This window comes from Berghia stephanieae, unplaced genomic scaffold (assembly GCF_034508935.2).
Source record: "Berghia stephanieae isolate SIO BIC M18660-M18661 unplaced genomic scaffold, UCSD_Bste_1.3 scaffold2707, whole genome shotgun sequence".
Classification (NCBI taxonomy): domain Eukaryota; kingdom Metazoa; phylum Mollusca; class Gastropoda; order Nudibranchia; family Aeolidiidae; genus Berghia; species Berghia stephanieae.
Genome location: NW_027623853.1, coordinates 1 through 9,183, shown reverse-complemented (window position 1 = coordinate 9,183; position 9,183 = coordinate 1). Strand labels below are relative to the sequence as shown.

Below are 9,183 nucleotides of genomic sequence, written 5' to 3'. Positions count from 1 at the left end.
ATGACACCCCAGGCGCGGCCCCCGTTCGGCCGCCCCCCCGGCGCGGTTTGTACCCGTTCAGCAAGGGAGCTAACCGCCCTTAGGACCGATCCCCCACGTAATGCCTTTTCCCCGCGGAAATTTCCCATTTGGGGCCTTAAAAGTACTCTCCGTTCAATATTTGCTACTCCCACCAAGATCTTCACCGCGGCGGCTCCGAACGGGATCGCTCCCGGACTTTCACGCCACCGCGGCGCACCTCCTACTCGCCCCGGCCTGCCCGGGGAGGGGAGTCGCACCCCTCCCGTGGCGGGGCGGCCCGGTGTGGGTCCGACGCTCAGCGCCATCCATTTTCAGGGCGGGTCGGTTCGGCAGGTGAGTTGTTACACACTCCTTGGCGGATTCCGACTTCCGTGGCCACCGCCTGCTGTCAGTACCGACCCACACCTTTTAGCTTTCCGTGAGCGTCCTGCGTTGGGCACCACAACCGGGCGTTCGGTTCATCCCGCAGCGCCAGTTCTGCTTACCAAAAATGGCCACTCGGCACCCGTGATTCTAGGCCAGGCCCGTGCGAGGCGGGTTGGCGCCTCACCCGTTGAAAGTTTGAGAGTAGGACGAGGGCGTTTCGCCCCCGATGCTCCAACCATTCGCTTTACCGAGTGAAAATCGTTCCGTCGGCACCGGCTATCCTGAGGGAAACTTCGGAGGGAACCAGCTACTAGATGGTTCGATTGGTCTTTCGCCCTACGCCCAAGTCGGGCGGTCGATTTGCACGTCAGAGTCGCTTCGAGCCTCCACCAGAGTTTCCCCGGCTTCGCTCTGCTCAGGCGTAGATCACCATCTATCGGGTCCCGACGCCTGCACTCATGCTCCGACAGGGCCGTCAACGCGGCGACCGCCGGGCCGGCGGTGCGCTCCGGGGACTCGGTGAGTCGCCCGAGAGATCCCGCCCTCGGCCCGCGAGGGCCTCTCGCTTTCACTTCGCCGTGGGGTTTAGTGGAAACCCTGCGGCTCGCACAGGCGTCGGACTCCTTGGTCCGTGTTTCAAGACGGGTCGGGCAGGGTACCGGAATAACGCTGCGCACCTTTCGACGGACCGGAGCCGCCCGCCGGGAGGCCGAAACCCCGGGGCGAACCGCCGCGTTTGTCCGCGGTCGACCACGGCACCCGAATTACGACCGCTCTCGTGCAACTCGCGCCCACGATCCGCAGGCCGACGACCCGCGTAGGGCGCGCGGACGAGAGGCCCGGTGCCGGTGGCGCGGAGACCGCCGTGGTGGGGCACGCGCCGATCCCCGAACTCGGAAGGCGTCCCGTCTCCGGGGCGCCTCCGCGGGGGGCACGGGCGACCAGCCGCCACGGCGGGACACGTCGCTGGCTCAGCCAGTTTACCCTTGGCGGTTTCACGCGCTTTGCACCTCTCTTCAGAGTTTTTTCAATTTCCTCCAGTATGTTCGCTATCGGACTCGCGCAGGTACTTAGCCTAGGTGGAGTTTCCCACCCGCTTCGGGTGCACTGCCAAGCAACCCGACTCGGGGTGGGAGGTCGGCGGAAGGGAGCGCCCCCGGCAAGGGCCTGGCACCGCTTGGGCAAGCACGCTGAGAAGACTCGCGCGCGGTCCGATCCGCTCGACACCGACCGAACGTACAGCTCCCGCGGGCACGGGCCCAGGGGGTTTCAGCGCTGGGCTCTTCCGCTTCACTCGCCGTTACTGGGGAGTCCGTTGGTTCTTTCTCCGCTTATGAAATGCTTTAGTTCGGCGGGTACCCTCGTCCGATATGAGGTCGGAGATCGCCCCATCCGTCGGGTTCGCCGCGGTCGTTATACTTACTTCCCGATACCCCACGAAGCCTCGCTGGTGTACATCGAGCAGGCCGAGGATTGAGGAAGAAGCAGCCGATCGCGTGCGTGCTTCCCCGTCTTCGGTGCGCGTCTTATTCGTCGTCCCCGCCCATACCAGAGGCGGGTGGGGACGACGTCTCCGTGGTCAGACGGGAGCCCTCGATCTACGGCGCCAGTCGGGCGAGACCCGACCGGTACGGCACGTCGCGCCGTCAGTCCCCCGAGAAGACCGGTTGCGGCGACGTCGTAGGGCGACCCTCATACGGAGTGGCCGGTTGACTTACGCCACGGCCGCAATTTGCGTTCAAGAGTCGATGTTCAATGAGGCAGCTGCAGTTCACACGACTCAATACGGCTGGCCGCACTCTTCATCGACGGCGAGCCGAGTGATCCACCGCAAAGGTTGTATTTATTTTCTCTCGCTTAAGGGCCAAACGACGACAAAGGGTGGGGGGGGCAAGCGTTGCGCGCGCGGTTACTCGCGGCGCAACGCCGCCGCCGTTTATCGGCTGGACGCTCCCGGCAGGGAGCAGCCCGGCCTCACGGACAGTGTTTTTTAAACCTTCACCGTGCGGGGGGCTGGGGGCAAAACGAAATCGGACGTGATCCTACGAAGGTTCACCTACGGTAACCTTGTTACGACTTTTACCCTCTCGGGGAGCGCAGTTCGGGCGACATCGCGACGACTGCGATTTCAGGAGCCGAAGCTCGTCTCGCCGGCCACTCGGGGCCTGGCTGCGCCGTCCACCGAAGGTAGCGAGGGCGGTGTGTACAAAGGGAGGGACGTAGTCGGCAGGGATGCTGACCCGTGACTACGTGGCATTCCGAGTTCACGGCCCAACTCGCAGGAAGACCGACCCGGAATGAAGACTCTACGTCACGGTCTACACCGGCGGCTGGCGCACACTGTAGCACACGTGCAGCCCAGGACGTCTAAGGCATCACAGACTGTTATGGCTCCATCTCGTACGCACTGTCGAGGTCAATCCTGCGAGGACGCGGCCTGCGCGACGGCGGTCCGGGGCACGCTCTCCTGAGTGGGAAGACCGACGCCGACCGAGAGCCGAACGCCGACCAACCGTGAGACGGACCCTCTTGACCGCGTTTGTTATCCGCCAGGGCAGAGTCTCGCCGTTATCGGAATGAACCAGCGGATCGCTCCACGGGCTAGCAACGGCCATGCACACCACCGATCATGAAGAGCTCAGTCTGTCAATCACGCGGTGTCCGGACCTGGTAAGCTTCCCGTGTTGAGTCAAATTGAGCCGCAGGCTCCATCTGGTGGTGCCCTTCCGTCAATTCCTTTAAGTTTCAGCCTTGCGACCGTACTCCCCGGAGCCCAGGCACTCTGATTTCTCCGGGGCCTCGCGAGGCTTCCCCACAGGGGACGTCCCCGGTAACGGTCGGCATGGTTTACTGTCGGAACTACGCGGTACCCGATCGCGTTCGTTCCTCCGACTTTCGTTCATGATCAACGAAGGCGCTCTTGGCCGGTGCCTTCGCTCTTGTTGTCCACCGCGATCGTCGGATTCCACCCTCGCGGTAGTACGCGCCCCGGCCGTCTCTATAGACTCGCCACGCCCCACGGAGACGGTCCCGTGGTACATTGCGGGGCGGTGGCGTCATCACATCGTTCGAGCAAAGCTGTGCGAGACGACCTGCTTGAGACTCCAATTGATTCAGGGAGAACCGCGTACTTAGTGTCGGCAGATACGCAGTACAAGCGACACGGTTAAGACGGAAAGAGACTAAACCGGCCAGCGACGGGCAAGCGATGCCGGCGAGATCCGTCGCGAGGGTCCGGTTGGGGACGGAAGGCACGCTTGCTCACCCAAACACGACGGTGCTAATCGCGGGGCAAGTCACGCGGTTGTCGCTGCGTCACCTCAGAGTCCAACTACGAGCGTTTTAAAGCAGCAACTACAAAATACGCATCGGAGCTGGATTACGCGGCTGCTGGCACCAGGTTGCCTCCGATAGGTCATCAACGGCACGTGTTGGTCTACGTCAACCGACCGCTAGGCGCATGCGAGCCAGCCCGACATTTATCTTCATACCTCACGTGCTGGGAGTGGGTAAGTTGCGCGCTGTGCACCCTTAAGCGTGGTAGCGTTCGCAGGTCCCCCTGGGATCGAACCTGACTCCGTCCCGTAGCAAACGGGGGGTCTTGCCGGGCCGTCTAAATTTGATGGGACGGCGAGAAACGGGCACCCCGCAAACACGGTCGTACATCCCCAGGTTCCCCTCACCTGGGGGGGGGTTTAAACCACCGCCGCCGGTAAGACCCTAATAAATGGTCCCCCGCGGGGGAAACCCCCTTAGGAGGGGATCGTTAAACGTATTATTTGGGGATTTAAGGGTGGAAAACAGCCCCCCCCGTGTATTATCGCGATATACTGAGATTTGCGGTTTCCCCTTTGTTAGGGTGGGCATAGGGTGATGGTTAACCTAAGACAAGATAAGATACAGGCAGGTCAACCGGTAGGATCCATTTAAAACCCGGCGGGAGGCCCCGGGGAAAGGGGCAGGGCCCCGAGACCGAACCCCAGACGGAGAACCCCCAGCGCTCGATTTCGCGCGGTTTGCTAGACAAACTTTCACCCCTTGGCCCTTTCCGCTGCTGGGTCGGACGTGACCCCCCGGAACGGCGCTAAGACCTGGTTCCCCCAAGGAGTCCCGGGCCGACCCCGGCCCTTGACCCCCCGTCGTCCGGCGCTGGTCCCTGGGTGTAAAGGCACCGGCCCTTTGGTCCCCCTTGCCAAAATTTTTTTTCCCCCCCGAGACCGCCCCCCCTTAAGTCCCCCGGTAGGTAGCTTTTCCCGGGAAATCTAAAAAAAAAAATTTTTTGTAAACCCCGATTGACCCGGCAGTTGGCCCCGGCCCCCCTCAAACGGATTCCCCATCGCCCCTTGGAAGAAAGGGGAACGTTTTTAAACCCCCAAACTCCCAGCGAGTACGGCCCCAAAGGGGAAAGGGCCCCCGAAGTTCAAAACCGGTCGGCAATGGGGAGGCCCCAGGTGCGTAAGGTGGTGGGTTTTTATTTCATTAAAATTTGTCCGTAGAGGAAATGCGCTCGAAAATTTTTTCCCCGGTCGAGGGTTTTGCGGGAGCGCCCGGCGTAGGCCCTTTCGCCCCGTAGCAGAGCTTTTTACCCCCAGGGAGCCCGGCGGTAAAGCCCGAACGAGGGGGAAAAATGTATGAATAAAGCTCCAAACCGGGGGATTGCCCCCCGGCGGGTTGGGCCCGGCCCCGGGGGCCCAACTGATCGAGCCCGGGTCGTCGTCGGATCTAGCAAGTAGCGGGAACGGAAAACACTCCCCCCAAGCAGTAACCCCCTAAGGGAAAGGGGCCCCGAATTTCAAAACGGCGGAAGGGGGAGGCCCCGGGTGCGATAGGGGGGGGGGGGAAAAAAAAAGCGCTGACAAATTTTTTTTTCCCTCGGCTGGGGGCTTCCCGGGGAGGTCCGGCGTAGGTTTTGGGCCGTAGCGAGGCTTTTCCCCCGGGGCCGTGCGGTAAAGCCCGAATCGCGAGGGATAAAATCGTTAAAAAGCCCCCAAAAGGGGGATTTGCCCCGGCAGGGTTGGGGGCCCCGGGGCCAACTCGAAGTTCGAGCGGGAAAACCTATCACCCCGTATTTCGTTTACCAAAACGGGAGAGAATGCGGTGCCTTCACGAGTCTCAAACAGCGCCGCCGGGAACCGTCTCAAAGCGCTTTACACGCTCCTACACCAAAGAAAAATTAACGTCCCCAAGGGGACCGCGGGGGGAAAACATTGGCCGGTTTTTTTACATTGTTCGGGGAGGAAACGGAAAAAACTTTTTTCCCCGGCCAACTTTGCCCGGGGCAAGGCTCGGCCAAAGGGCGTTTTAAAACCCGCGTTAAGCCACAAGCAAACTTAGCTCAAAGGGACCGCCCGGGGCGGCCACTTCAGGGCCAGGTATTCGACTCTGATTACGGGAAGAAGGCGAGTAAAAAACCCCCGAGTTAACTTTTGGCGAGCCAGGCAATCGTGCTGGTTTAAAACGCTCTAACCAAAAAACCTCTGGGCAAAAGCCCGGCGGAGAAAACCTACCCGCCGGTATTTTTTAAAACTCTAACGGGAGGTCGGTAAAGCCCTTTCTATCGAGACTAACTATGGCCCAAAAACTGCCGCCTTCCCAAACCTTTTCGCCAACAGCAAACTTGCGGAGATCGGAAAACAAACCAAAAAAAAAGAAAAATTATACCCAATTTTTTCCTTTTTTAATCTGATTAGGGGAGTTTTGCATAAAAAACTTTTATCGGGTACTCAACCTAGCGCCGACCGGAATCGTGTCAAAGCGCTTTACAAACGCTCTACACCCAAAACAGCAACATTTAGCGTGCAGGGGGACACGACAGGAGGAGAAAACACTATCACGGCCAGGATTTTTTACATCTGATTAGGGGGAGAGAATGCGAGTAAAGAACCTTTCTTGGGATACTAATATGCCCCCGCCCCCGGAAATCGGCCCAAAGCGCTTTACAACGCGTCTAAGCAACAGAAACTACTTGCAGAGGGGACACGACAGGACGGAGAAAACAAACTACCAGGGCCCCGTATTCGTTTTACCTGATTCGGGGAAGAAGCGAGTAAAGACCTTTCTTCGAGAAATCAACATGCCCGAGCCAGGCAATCGTGTCAAGGCCCCTTTAAAAAAAGCGTCTACACCCCAACAGCAACACTCTAACGTGCAGAGCGGGACACGACGGACGGAAAAACATACCCCGGGCCCAGGTATTCTTTTTAAACTCTGTTACGGGGGAGAATGCGATAAAAAACCTTTTTTTCGAGTCCCAAACTATGCGCACCCGGCAATCGGTCAAAGCGCTTTCAACCGTCTACAGCCAACAGAAACCCTTAGGTGCAGAGCGGACACGACAGGACGGAGAAAAAACTACCAGGGCCAGGATTCTTTTTTACATCTGATTACGGGGAGAAAAAGGGAGTAAAAAACCTTTCTTCGGTACTAAATATGGCCCCGACCAGGCAATCGTGCCCAAAGCGCTTTAAAACGCGTCTACCCAACGAACACTTAGCGTGCGAGCGGGCACGACAGGCGGGGGGAAAACACTACCCCGGGCCAGGTATTCTTTTTACATCTGATTACGGGGGGGAGAATGCGAGTAAGAACCTTTCTATCGAGTACTCAATATGCGCCGACCGGGGCAAGTGTCAAAGCGTTTTACAACGCCCCTCAGCAACAGCAACACTCTAACGTGGAGCGGGCACACGAACAGAACGGAGAAAACCCTACTCTAGTTTTCCCTTCTGATTCGGTGAAAGCTGACAAAAATTTGAGAGTCCGTACGACAAAATTTTTAAAAGGGTTTGGCGATTCCGCTTCGCAAAGCCTTTAAGGGAAGAAAAAAAAAAAAAAAATCCCCCAAATATAAAAAAAAAAAAAAAATTTTAATTAAAAAAGAAAAGTTGGCGAATTCTCCCTTTCGAAAAAGGGCGAGAAAGGAATCGAAAAAAAAAAAAAAAAAAAAAAAGAGAGAGAGGGGGGCGGGGGAGAGAGAGAGAGGAGAAAAAAAGGAGAGAGAGAGGGAAGGGGAGGAGAGAGAGAGAGAGGGAGAAAATGCGCGCAATGTCAACAGTAGCGAAACGCACAAGCTACAAAAATGCAGTTGGCGAATTGCCTTCGCAGGGTAAATTAATGAGGTGCCCCAAAATTTTAAAAAAAAAAAAAATAAATTAAGCGCAAAACGAAAACTAGCGCAGGACCAAATTTTTTTAAAAATATTTGGCGACCCCCGCTTCGCAGAAGCCTTTAAAGGGGACGCAAAAAAAAAAAAAAAATTAAAAAAAAAAAAAAGGAAATAAAAAAAAAAAAAAATACAGTTGGCGAACCCCGTTTGAGAACCTTTTAAAGGGGACAAAATAAAATGCAGTTGGCGAATTTTCCGCTTCCAAAGCCTGTTAAAGGAAAAAAAAAAAAAGCATTGGCGAATTCCGCTTCCAAAGCTATTAAGGGCTAATAAAATGCGTTGGCGAATTCCCGCTTCGCAAAAAGCCTGGTTTTAAGGGGAAAAAATAAAATGCATTGGCAAATTTCCGTTTCCAAAAGCCATTAAGGACAAATTAAATGCAGTTGGCAAATTTCCCGTTCGCAAAAGCCTATTAAGGGCTAAATAAATGCATTTGGCGAATTCGCTTTCAAAGTTTTTAAAAGGGGCAATGGCGAATCCCGTTTTCCAAAAGTTTTTAAAGGGGATAAATAAAATGCATTGGCGATTCCCTTCGCAGGCCTATTAAGGGACTGACGGGGAAGGAAAAAAAACAAAATTGAAAAAAAAAAAAAAAAAAAAAAAAAAAAATGCATTGGCAAATTTACTCGCGACGCAAAGAGGGAAAAACTAAAGGCCTTTGGCGGATTAGTCCCTTGGAGGATTAGTGCCTCTGGACGGACTAGTCCCTCGGGAGGTTGTGCCCTGGAGGATTAGTGCCTCTGGAAGGTGGAGAGAAAAAAAATTCTCCAAGTTCTGGGGAGAAGAACTTTGAAGAAGAAAAAAGTAAAGAAAAGAAAATGTATTTATACGTTTAGACACTCTCGCACCCCCGCGCCGCGCGCCGCACCGCCAGCATGCCGACCCGAGCGAGCAAGGATCAAAAGGCTGGCCGATCGGGGGGGGGCCGTGCCCGGCCGGGTGGGAAAAGGGGGCCGAGACAAACCCTGCTGGGGGGGAAAATCTCAGCGTCCGGGGGTTTGTCTCAACGGATCGCCTCCAGGACGCTCTAAAAGCTTTTCAACACCCCCAGGAAAACTTTGGGCCGCACGCGATTTCTTTCCCCTAACGGACGTGGTGATACCGCCCCGCCACGGCACCCCGATCTACGCGCGTGACAGCGGGCCCGGGCAGGCACTAGCCCCACGAACCCGGGGGTTTCCCGGGTTAATGTTGCCGCACGCTCAGGGCCCCACTAAGCTACCCCCTTTCCCCCGGGCGGGGTTCCCCACTTAGAGGCGCAGTCGTCTCCCAGGAGTAGCCCGGGGGCCTCGGCCTGACGACCGGGCGCCGAAAACCGAGGGCGAACTACGTTCCCCTGTCTGAGCAAGATTTCCGTGGCAAGGGCGCTTATCAGTAGGATAAAAAATAACCTGTCTCACCGGGCTTTTAAAACCCCCCGCTCCGTTCCCTGTTGGCGGGTTTTTCAATCCCACACTTGGCGAATTTGCTTCGAAAGATGGAAGAGCCACATCGAAGGACAATCAGGACGTCGCTAGAACGCTTGGCCCCACAAGCCAGTTATCCCCGTGGGAAAATTTTCTGACCCTCTCGCTTGAAACTCCCAACGCGAAAGGTCGATAGGCCACGCTTTCACGGCCAGTTTTCGTACT

The 9,183-nt window shown here is 56.5% G+C and overlaps 3 pseudogenes; all 3 read right to left on the bottom strand.

Annotated features, from left to right (window-relative positions):
- Positions 1-1,766, bottom strand: LOC144961504 (large subunit ribosomal RNA; annotated as a pseudogene; the record flags this gene model as incomplete).
- Positions 1,767-2,073: 307 nt separating this feature from the next.
- On the bottom strand, positions 2,074-2,226 carry LOC144961502 (5.8S ribosomal RNA; annotated as a pseudogene).
- A 195-nt stretch (positions 2,227-2,421) lies between these two features.
- LOC144961503 (small subunit ribosomal RNA) lies at positions 2,422-4,305 on the bottom strand (annotated as a pseudogene).
- Positions 4,306-9,183: the final 4,878 nt, after the last annotated feature.